Source organism: Dipodomys spectabilis, unplaced genomic scaffold (genome assembly GCF_019054845.1).
Source record: "Dipodomys spectabilis isolate Male_0828 unplaced genomic scaffold, ASM1905484v1 ptg000006l, whole genome shotgun sequence".
Classification (NCBI taxonomy): Eukaryota; Metazoa; Chordata; class Mammalia; order Rodentia; family Heteromyidae; genus Dipodomys; species Dipodomys spectabilis.
This window is the reverse complement of record NW_024870683.1, coordinates 13,979,722-13,991,709: the sequence shown is the minus strand read 5'-3', so window position 1 is coordinate 13,991,709 and position 11,988 is coordinate 13,979,722.

Below are 11,988 nucleotides of genomic sequence, written 5' to 3'. Positions count from 1 at the left end.
ATTTGCTTTGGTAGATCTTAATTTGGTGTTACTGAATAATTTTTATCAAAATGTTTCCAGAGATTGGATAGAAGGGGGGGGGGTGATAGATTAGAAATAGTTACCATTTTTACTTTGGGAGAGACTAGACCTGAATTTAAAAAGACACAGAGGCCACTTTGAAACATAGAAATTGGCATGACAGCAGTTTAATGAAAATAATTTTCAACTGGTTATAGTTGAGGGTTTCAAAACATAGTAAATCAGTGACACATTTGCATTATAAATTTAAATTTGCTATCCTATGTTATGTGATGATTATCTCAAATACACCAAGATATATATCACATGTATTGCTTAATTATTTCATTACTACATATAACATGATCACTCACAAATTTTCACTGGATAAGATCTCACTATTAACAGAATTAGTAGGATTTTCCTTAACCTGAAATTGAAAATGGAAATCTTGAAAAGACACAATATGATGTAAAACTCAAGGGATATTTAGATTGAAACTTTTTGTTGTTGGTGGTTGTGGAGCTTGAACTCTGGCCTAGGCACTGTTCCTGAGCTCTTCAGCTCAAGGCAAGTGCTCTACCACTTAGGCCACAGCACCACGTCTGGTTTTCTGGTGGTTAATGGAGATAAGAGTCTCATGGACTTTCCTTCCTGGGCTGGCTTTGAACTGCAATCCTCAGATCTCAGCCTCCTGAGTAGCTAGGATTACAGGTGCGAGCCACTGGCGACCGGCAACTGAAAAATTTTGTAATTATATCTACTCTTGAAGTTGTTGGTGGATAAACATCTAAGCAAGTTCTCTGTGTATTTATTTATGGTAGCATTTCTAACTGATGTGGGAGAAACAATAGAACATGTTCAGAAAATATATTGGAGCGTTTGGATGCCATTCCTGTCACAGGGAGGCTCCTTTGCACAAGTAATATATGCTGATAAAAGTATGAAAAAGTTAAAAGGAGACATAGACAGTCTAGGGGAAAAAGCATTTAGCAAAAATAATTCTATCATGCTTATTACCCTTATGTTTTATAATATCATTTGACACTTTTTATTAAAAGGAAGATATAAATCTTTTTCAGGAATCACAGAGTGAAAGCTTCTCCTCAAAATATTTCACCATGCACTTTATTTATTTCTGTCACTTCACCCTGATTGTAATATATCACACCGCAATATTAAGCCTACGATGCATTTTAGAGATCCCCTTTTCAGAATTCTTGGGAATTGACTTTATTCTAGTAAATTAAATCAATTCATGGCTTGGAATTAATTAAATCTATTCTTAAAGCACTTTTTTTTTAATTTCTCAATTGGCAACGTGTCCTCTCAATGTACTCATCCTATGAAAAGACACATTAAAAATAACCCTGTCACTACTCGGTATGTCTCTGATTTTAATGATGCCATATTCCATGTCAGAAACATGTGGTGAATGGTTTTGCAGCAGCCCTAGAGCTTCTCTGTCATCAACTTTTGAATCATTCATAAAGTTACATTTATTTTGCTAGCTGAGCTATCTAGTGTCAGATTTTATTGCAACTACAGCTATGGAAATTTGTTTTCATTTCACAGGTTTTACTTTTTTGTCCTGAAAATAGAACTTTCTGAGGTTCTATTGAATTCTAAACAAAGTTTTCCTACTTTCATTTTCTTCTTTTCTGTAGGATTCAAAAAATGCTCTTTTATTTTGCCGTATCTGTGCTGTGATTTATTTTTGAAAAGCTCATTCCTTCCCGTGTTGATGGGCCTTGAAATGAGGAAATTTTATAGTGCAAATGCAAAATAGACATGCTAGCACAAGATCAACAGGCAGGCCTTGTCTTCTCCGTTCCATTTTCTTTTATCTTAATGTTGATTAAAACTCTTCAAATAATGCTACTAAAATATCTATGAATTTTATTCACAGTTGCCATGTATCTATAGGGAATTCTCAGTAGCAATTGAATCATATTCAAAATACATCCGTCTTTTTACATTTATTTCAATAAAATATTAAATTGCTTAAGTTTGACCTCCATGTAAGCTATGCAGAAAGACAAGTTTGTAACTCACATCGGTGAGCCCTACTTTACCAGTCTCATATAACTGATAATGTAGGTCCAAAATTCCACCACTAAATTAATACTAAAGTAATGGCTTGAGACATAACTAAGTTTGTCTTCAAAACCTGTACTACCTCATACTAGACAATAGAATTTAGCATGTATCTTTCTGTCAGGAAAATCCCTTCTCTAAATCTGATGCTCTAGCCTGTAATCCTAGCTGTGCAGGAGGTACAGATAGGAATGCTACTGCATATGCCTATTCCCAAAAATCTGAGACCGCATCAGAAAAAATATACCTAAAGTAAAACTAGCTAAAAGTGTGGCTGAAGTGGAATTTCTGGCTTCAAAAAGAGGACTAACAAAAAATAAAAGGATACATTGTTATACGCCTGCTGTATTAGGTAGAAGGTGCTGCATACCTGCTAAATACCATGCTATAAATACTAAGCATGTGCTTAGATGGTCCTTTCCCTTAATCAGCTCATAGCAATCATAGAGACAGAATACTATATGAAGAATTTTTAAATAATTATTTCCTAAACCTATCTTTCAATGCCTTTTTTATTCTTATCATTTAAATATGTTAGATCCATTAATGGGACTCATTTTCCCATGGAATCTTTTAATATATTCTTATCACCACTCCTATTTTTTCCTATTCCTTTTAAATAAAATAAAAATCATTAATAAATTGTCATAGCTTACATAACCCTCATACTTCATCTCATTTTATACTCAATTTATGTCTGTGGGCACATTTCATACGCTTTCTCAATTATTCTGGAAAAAATGTTCTCATTACCTGGTTATTCAGTGTAATTTGTGCTTCTTTGTCTTTAGATATTCTGAGTTCTTCCAGAATTTTATACTGTTAATCAGTCTCCTTTCAAACAAACAAGTTTTTAAAAAAATCCCACAAGTTAAAAAGAATGAAGGAATAATGGTGTTCAGATCAACTTTATATTTGCTTTCTTGGCTTATTGAGTATTTTCAGTCTAAGGCATTTCATACACAGAAGACAAGAAGGGGACCCTCCTTACTCCTGAAATAGGAGACAAAATTCCTATGGTAAAGATGCCTTTCTCATATCTGGACTGAAAAACTTTCTTAGAACCACAGACGGGGGAGTGGAGGCTAGCAGAAATCTCTGTAAATGAAGGGTAGAGAAACAAGTCTCCCTCTTTTTCATCAGAATAAATCATTATGAAATTTGCAGTAGGTTGAGTCAGCTCCAGAAAAATTTGCCCACCTAGATTCTCAGAAAGCAATGGGTGCATTTGGAAATAGGGGTTTTCAGAATGCGATCATAGAGGATTAGTATATATCATTGTGAGAAGCACAGGACACATGGAGATGCAAGGGAGAGGATGAGGTAAAGATAGAGACAGTGAATGGAATGCTGCGTTTCCAAGCCAGGGGAAGCCAGCAGGGACTGGCTTCTAAAACCGGCCTCTAGACCCGGTTTTCCCTTAGAGCCTCTGGGAAAAACTCATTCAACATTTTGATTTGGGACTTCAGCTTGCCAGAACTTTAAGAGAATAGGTTTCTATCATTGTAAACTACCAAGTTTGTGACAATTTGTTTCATTAACCCTTCAAAACAAATTCAGAGTTCATTCCATAAGCACAGAATAATTATGTGTCAGCCACTGATGACAGCACTGGAAAAATCCAGCTCAGCCACAAATTTATTAAGGTTAATTACAACAAATTAAGGAATGTGGGAACAATAGATATGACTGCTAACTAATGAGTTCAAAAAGGGAATATCAAAAAATAAAACATAATTAGAAAACACCTTACTATTTTTTTTTCATTTGCTGTACATTATTTTGTTATATTGACATTCGTAACATTTCAATGGTTATAAGAGAGGTTAAAATATCCACCTCCCTGAAAAGTTTGAAGCAGGAGGACTGGACGTTTGAGACCAGCCTAGGAAATTTAGGAAGATCCTGTCTCAAAAATAAATTATTAGAAAGGATTGGGATGTAGCTTAGAGGTAGAGCACTTGTGCTTGCTATGCATAAGCCCTGGGCTGAATCCTCAGCACAAAATAACAACAACAACAAACTCCACAAATTCAGTTTTCCTCCCTATCCTGAAGACCTCCTCATGGTCATTCCTCTGTTTGGTCTCTATTGAAGAATGAAGAATGGATGCAAATAAAATAAATTGACGTTTTCTCATCGAAGGAGGTCATAGTATCTGAACAATTAGACTATATTTAGAGTGTTAGAATAAAGCAATTTGGAAAAGAAGGCAAAAGGAAAGTTCTCCACATTTTTTCTGTTTTTATTCTTTGAAAGCAAAGCATAGGGGAACAACGAATAGACAGACAACTTTCTGAAACCCCTGCGTATCAGAGCAGCACTTCACAGCCTTGTAAACTGAGATCACATGATAACTGAAACATTTTTTTGTCACTCACAGGACTTGAATTCAGGGCCTAGGTATTGTTCTTGAGCAGTTTTGCACAAGGCTAGTGCTTTACCACTTTGGGCCACAGAGTTCTACTTTTGGTTTTCTGGTGGTTAATCACAGAGGAGAGTCTCACAGAGGAGAGTCTCCGCTGGCTCTCAGCCATGATCCTCAGATCTCAGCCTCCTGAGTAGCTAGGGTTATAGGCATGAGCCACCAGCACCCAGCTGAAACAAAAGTTTAAGGTCTGAGTACAGAGCTCAGAATGATACATTTCATTGCTTCTTCTTCTCCTTCCTACGTGGGTCAACCGTTCAACCTTCCATTAAGTGTAAATGTACAATTATTTTGATTCAATTTTTTTCAGTCTCAAATGAAAATTCAATGTAACATATTATTTAGATATTCCAATATCTAGAGTTCAAGTCTAGGTAAATCAGTTTACTCCAGGGTATTATTGAAGTGTTTCTTTATTTCAGTGTTGTCTTCCTGCTTTTTAAATTGAATAGAGAACATATAGACCTATATAAGAGAAATGATTTAAAATTTTGGTAAGAACAGACTAGACTAGCTCTTTCTCATTGCAATATAAAAGGGAGGATTCAGAAGAAATGTGAATTTTGTTAGAGGGAGGTTTAAAGCTGTGTACTTTGTAGTACATTGTTAATTATAATAAGTAGACATTTTAAAATAAGTCTGGACCTCAGAAGACTTTTACTTTTAAGAATCCTTTAGTCTGATTGAGCCACTAGGATGTCTGAGGGAAAAACCTAGGGAAAGGTACTGTGGCATGGAGTAAGGACTAGATGTGGAGGCCCGTAGGATAAAATGGATTCAGAAAGCAGGGAGGTTGGGAAAACCTGGCTGAATGCAAAAAGCACCAGTGACTGACAAATGGAAGAAATGTTCTTTGCGGTTCTTTTCTTCCTTAGCAGTGGCTCATTAGGAAGTGCATTTGTTTTGATAAAAAGTCATCTCAGGAGAGTCACAGAAATCACATCCATGAGTTTTGATAAATATGTAGGCAATGAGAAAAGGAAGCAGTCATCACGGAAGGATGCAGGGGCTGATTTCATAGGTGATGAACTTTTCCATCTGTTGCTCACAATTGGTCATTTCACTGCTCATTAGTCTCATTGCCAGAGGACTGGGAATTCTTTTGAAACCTCACATCTTTAAGTGTTTTAGTTTGTTTACATCTTAATTGAGATTTTGTTTTTTTTTTCCTCTGTGGAGTGTATCAATCCATTTCCTTGCACTGAAGGTTATCCCAGTGTAGGAACGGCTTTTGGAAATTATCTCATCTAATAGCACCAGAAAATGCTCAATGAACTGTCCTAGGTTCTATACCTGGAGATAGAGAAAGAACAAGATTTAACCCCAAATCTTCCCAAAATTCACGTGCCATTATCTATGTATACTCCATTCTAATGACATTGAAACTTAGCTTTTCAAAAGGTGAGCTGGGAATTCTGTAGTTCCATCAACTAACTTCACTTTCTTACAAAATGGGGTGTCTCTTGAACAGTGCAAGCTTAGAATGCCAATCAGAATTCAAGCCCCTGGGGTCTGTTACTTGTAAACTTGGCGGCAGAGTAACAAGCACACTTTCAATTTTCTTTCCTGTTCTAGCAAAGTAGTCACCACCAGTCCTTCAGCTTTAAAAATTTTTTTGTGATAGTTTACAGATCATCACGACAGGGAGATAAGAAATGAGAAGTGACTGCCCTTCGAGAGGAATCCTTTCCTGTGATTGTGTTATAGTTTGGATCTTAAATGTTGCTTCATGTTGTCCATGAGGTACAGGTTTGGTCTACACTTGTAGAAAATAAGAGGATTGTGGGAAAAGGCTAGGTCACTGGAGTTGTGTCCTCTAAGGGAATATCGGGAATGAATATTCGGACCCAAACCTCCCCTTTCCCTTTCTTACGGGTTCCTGACTGCAGTAATGAAGGCAGCATCTAACACCTGTGCCGCCACATGCCCAAATGCAGTGGGCCAACTGACCACTTCCATCACTAAGCCTGGACATGTTTTTCTTGTTTCTAATCTAGATACCTCAAATATTTTGTCGTAGTGGAAAGCTACTCCAAGTGGTAACCAAACAAATGGCCAAACCCAGTTCAAATTTTGCCACTGCTGCAGAAATTGTCAACTCCTTTTCTTTATAACTGCAATGTTCTTTCTTTCTCCCAAAGTTATTCAGGAAAAATTATAGATACCCTTTGCTTTATAGCATGCTTGTCAAGCCATAAAGGACTCAGTGACAATTACTGATTGGGAAATATTTAAATTTTAAAAAGTGGCAGAGATGAAGAAGATAGGGTTAGTCATGTTGTAGAAGGTTTTGAAGGACACTGCTACATGTATGTGTTCACTTATGTGTGCATATTTTCAATGCTTGTTCAGTAATGAGTTCATATGTTCACACACATGTTCACCCATGTGTGCATATGCTCAGGTGCACATTTGCCTATGTGTGCACATGCTAACATGTGTGTCCACACCTATATTCACTTGTGCATATTTACACATATTTGCCTGTGTGTGCATGTCTACATGTGTCTTTGTGCATGTGTTTACATGTATATTCACGCACTTGTGCATATTTGTGTTCATGCATGTGTGAACATGGTTACATGTGTGTTCACCTATGTGTGTTTGGATGTGTTTGCCTATGTGTGTGTTCATACAGTGCACATTTGCATACACACTCATATACATGTATGTTTGTTTACATGTGTGTTCACACATGTGTGCCCATGATTTACATTTATAAATTGACATAAAATAAGTCACTCTGGGAAACACAGTATCCTATCACACTGATGTTTAATATGTTGCCTCTCTTGTTGCAATTAAACTATGATTATTCTGTGGCTTTCCATTAAAAATGACTGACACTTAGACTTAAGGTAAAGTGCACATTTCAAAATGAACTGAACATCTATTCAACACATATTTTCTGCATCATTATTTAAGCATAATAATAAGCTATTTGTTTGCATTCTTTTCTTTTATAAACCCTTCTACCTTCCTCCCTGCAAAACAAATATGTCTTGTTTCCTATTTCAGTATTCCATTGACAGTAATATAGAAATGGACATGGTTAAAACCACTGTCTCCAAACTCCCTTGCTTCCCAGAGAGTTTGTATAATCACTACAACATGACCAACATTAGCTAACATGAAGTTACTATGTAGAACTTAAAAGAACATCTGCAAAAACAGAGTATCTTGTCATAAAGGGGACAAAACAATTTTGAAGGAAGTAAAGTATTTCTCAAACTTCTACACAAAATTCATGAATTATATAAAAGCTATGTGGAAAATCTCATCCTATAGTAAAGCATAACAATGTTGAATTCTCGAGACAGACAGATATTTAAATTCTTCACATTTACCTGTCTTTACTGTTAATAGTTACAGGTTGAATAAAGTTGGGCTTAAAACTTCACTCTGACCATTTATTGAGAAGAGTTGCAGAGTATGCTTCTTTTTTTTTTATTGTGAAAATACCATACAGAGGGGTTACAATTACATGATCAAAGCAATGAGTACATTTCTTATCAAAGATTGTTGCCTCCTCCTTTGTTTCCCTTTCCCATCTCCCCACCCCTCCCCCACCCCTGGCCAAAGTTGTAAAATTCATTTTTCAACATAACGACTTGTACATCTCATTGTTGCAATGGGTCCACCTGTATCCCTATTTAAACAATTTGGTTTTTTTTTTTCCTTTTTGAGAAGCAAACTCTGTCTCTAGCTTAAAAATATTTTGGCAAGTCAGGCAACAGTGACTTATTCCTGTCATTGAGATCTAAGGATTGAGGTTTGAAACCAGAAAAGTCTGTCAGATTTTGTGTCCAATTAATTGGGTGGTGGGGGGAGTGAGATTGGAGACATAGTTCCAGTGGTAGCATGCCAGCCATGAGCAGCAAAAACCAAGCAAGAATGCAAGACTGAGTTCAGACTCTGAAAAAGATGGAAGAGGTGGGGTGTTGAGGAGGGGGTGGAGGGGAGTGGGAAGAGAAGGAAAAGACAGCAAGCCATGCCATTAGTCACCCTGGAAAGTTCTGAAATAAGAGTGAACAGGTACATAGAAACATGGCAGAGTTCTAATAAAGACTAATAGGTTTTCTCCAAATCAAATCCTCTTCTTTCTAAAAGGGAGATGGATTTTTTTAAAAAAAATTCCCTGTTTTTTATTTGAATAATTGATTTCTATGTCTTTTAGAAAATCAGTTCAATTGGGAGATTGATTTCTAAGCTGCAGTTTCCTAATACATGATGGTAGGTAGATGGTATCCCATGAGAAAGATCTTACAGTACTTTGGAAAGCGATTATATATAGGTTACCTTTTAAACCGAAAATAGTAACTCATAGACCATGACTTAAGAATAGTATTGGCAAATCTATTATCCTTGTTCCAAGGCCTTTGATTGAAATTGTAATCTATATCAGCCTTTGGTAGATGTATACCATAGGCCTCAAAGGGACTAGTTCAATGAAAACTATTGGGTGAAAAATATTTACATTCATCACTCAAAATCCATCCCTAAGTATATGCGCAGTTGAAGGTTGACTGATGCAAAATTACTACAAGCTAGACAGCATCTTACTACAGTGCTGTTACAGAAAATACATATCACACTATCAGTTCCTGTCTTTTTTATTTATTTATTTTTTGTCAGGTGTGGGGCTTGAACTCTGGGCCTGGGTATTGTCCCTGAGCTCTTCAGCTCAAGCACTCTACCACTTGAGCCACAGTGCCACCTCTGGTTTTGTGGTGGTTTATTGGAGATAAGAGTCTCACAGACTTTCCTGCCTGGGCTGGCTTTGAACCACAGTCCTCAGATCTTAGCCTCCTGAGTAGCTAGGATTACAAGCATGAGCCACCAGCACCTGTCTTTTTAATCACAGTGCTGAAAACTTTTTTCTGTGAAGGCCTATTGGCTTATTGGCCAGAAGATCTGAGTTGCAACCATGCAACTCTTTCCATGCCTTCATCTGTTATGAAGACGCTAGATAAACAAATGGTTTGACTGTATACACAGAGAATCCATTTACAGAATGGATTTCTTTATTATTTTTTTTTATTTGTTTTTATTTTACATATTTTTTAATTGTGAAAATACAATACAGAGGGGTTACAATTACAGGAGCAAGGTAATGAGTACATTTCTTATCAAGCATTGTTGCCTCCTCCTTTGTTTCCCCTTCCCATCCCTTCCCATCTCTGCCTCCCTTCGGTGCCCCTCTGCTTCCTGCCCCTCACCAAAGTTGTAAAGTTCGTTTTTCGATATAGCGTCTTGTACATCTCATTGTTGCAATGAGTCCACCTATAGCCCTGTTTAAACAATTTGTTTTTTCCCTTCCCTTCAAAAATTATACCAACATCAAATACAATGAAAGCAGGGGTTATACTGTGGGGGAGGGCAGAATGGATTTCTTGAGTTATTTTATTCAACAATCACAACATCTATAATATATGCTATTTATTGCTATTCCTTATTTTAAAATGACTATTGCTGTGGTTTAGTTGATAAGTCCTAAACACAATATTCAGAGGTAAGGCTTTTGGGAAGTAATTGGTCCATGAACACTCTGACATTCTCAATGGATTAAACCATGGACAGATTCATAATACGAAGCCATTTGGGTGAGTTAGTGGAAACTAGGGCATGGGTCTAGTTGCAAGAACTAAAATCACTGTGGACCTGGTCTTGAAGCATAGCGGCATGACTTGTTTCTGTTCTCCGTGTCTCTGTCTGTCTCCTGACCACCATGATGTGAGCAGCTTTCTTCTGCTATGTACTTCCACCATATTGTTTTTGCCTTGCCACATGTCTAAAACCAATGATGAACTGAATCCTATGAACTATAACCTAAAATAAGTTTTTCTGGGGCTGGGAAGGTGGCTCAGTGGTAGAGCGCTCGCCTTGAGCTGAAGAGCTGAGGGACAGCGCTCAGGCCCAGAGTTCAGGCCCCATGACTGGACCAAAAAATAAATAAATAAATAAATAAATAGGTTGTTCCTCTCTCAAGTTGATTTTTGTCAAAATGATGTGAAATGACTTACCCAACTAGTCTGGACAACCTAATGTTTATGTATATTTTCATTTGCCTGAAAAAAAGTAAAACTTTTATTTGCTAATTTCAAGCATTTCCTGTAATTGTTCACAAACTCCCATTTTAGAAGTTTATGTGTGTGCATGCGTGTATGGAATAGGATGTGTTTGAAGTAATAAAAGTTTTTTTATCTGACTAACCAAATCTTTATAGGTGGAATTAAACTTTATAGATGGCATCAATTACTGTCCTTTTTTAAAAGATAAGGAAATCAAAGGGGTCACAGTAAGAAGAAACACTTTTCCTCAGCTCTCAGAAATTTCCAAATCAATACTAAAACTACATTCTCTCTTAATGTTGTACTCATATACTAAAAGAAGGTTAAATCCTAAATTTTTACACTTTCTTCCAGGAATAATATTTAGGTAGCTTTCAAGGAGATTTTTAAATAGTTCATCTCATCTCAATCTAATCTTCAATTTTATGTTATATTATTCAGATACAAAGAGTATAATTACTTCATAACATCCTTCTTTATTTTCCTAAGAACTCAGCTCTAATGTGTGAGAGCATGATTATCTTTTTTCTCCTCTAGGATACAGGTTAGCTTATCTATCATTTCCTTTGTCACTGGACAGAGAAAATTGTGAAAAAGTTAAAGTAAAAAAAAATTCTATCTTATCATGTATATGCTTCTCAGAAAAATACCCTCTATAATTAATATTGAAGTTATGGGGAAGCTTAAAGGTTACCCAGTTCACACTTCTGAAGCATGAACTGAGTACGTAATCAGAAAGAGTTACAATCGTAGCAATTTCAATTTCAAGTTGAAAATGGTTATAATTTTAGGATATGTCCTGTTTGCAACAGTAAAGCTAGAAAGTTTTCATAAAATCTGTTAATCTGTCAAAACCTGGACAGGACCATACTAGTACTCTAACATTTAAAGTAAGGAAATATGGACCCGCAGATAAAGATAACGCCAAGAGGAGGAAATGAAAAGCCCATCCAAGTAAGAGGTAAAACATCTGAGCGTTAGGCTCAGCGTTAGCCTGGGCCCTTTGATGGCATTTAATTATTATTTCATTTAGGCAGAAAGGAGAGGCTGAGCTAAAATGTTGTTGCTATAACAAATATCTAGGGAAATAAAGTGAAGATTTATTTCACCCCACAGTTTTAGAAGTTTTAGTTCCTGATTGACTGACTCCATTGCTTTTAGGCCGATAGCAAGGTGGAAACACATAGAGTAAAGGAAAAGGGCTCGTAGCAATACAGCCAGGAAGCAAAAAAGAAACAGAAGGAGGCTAGTGTAAGACATAGACCTTCTTCTAAATGAAGAAGTGACCCGTTTCCAGAAGTGACCTACATTTCCAGACTCTCCTAAAATAGCGCCACCTGCTGGAGACCAAAGTTTTCATGTATGAACTTGTGGGAGGCATTCATATTCACA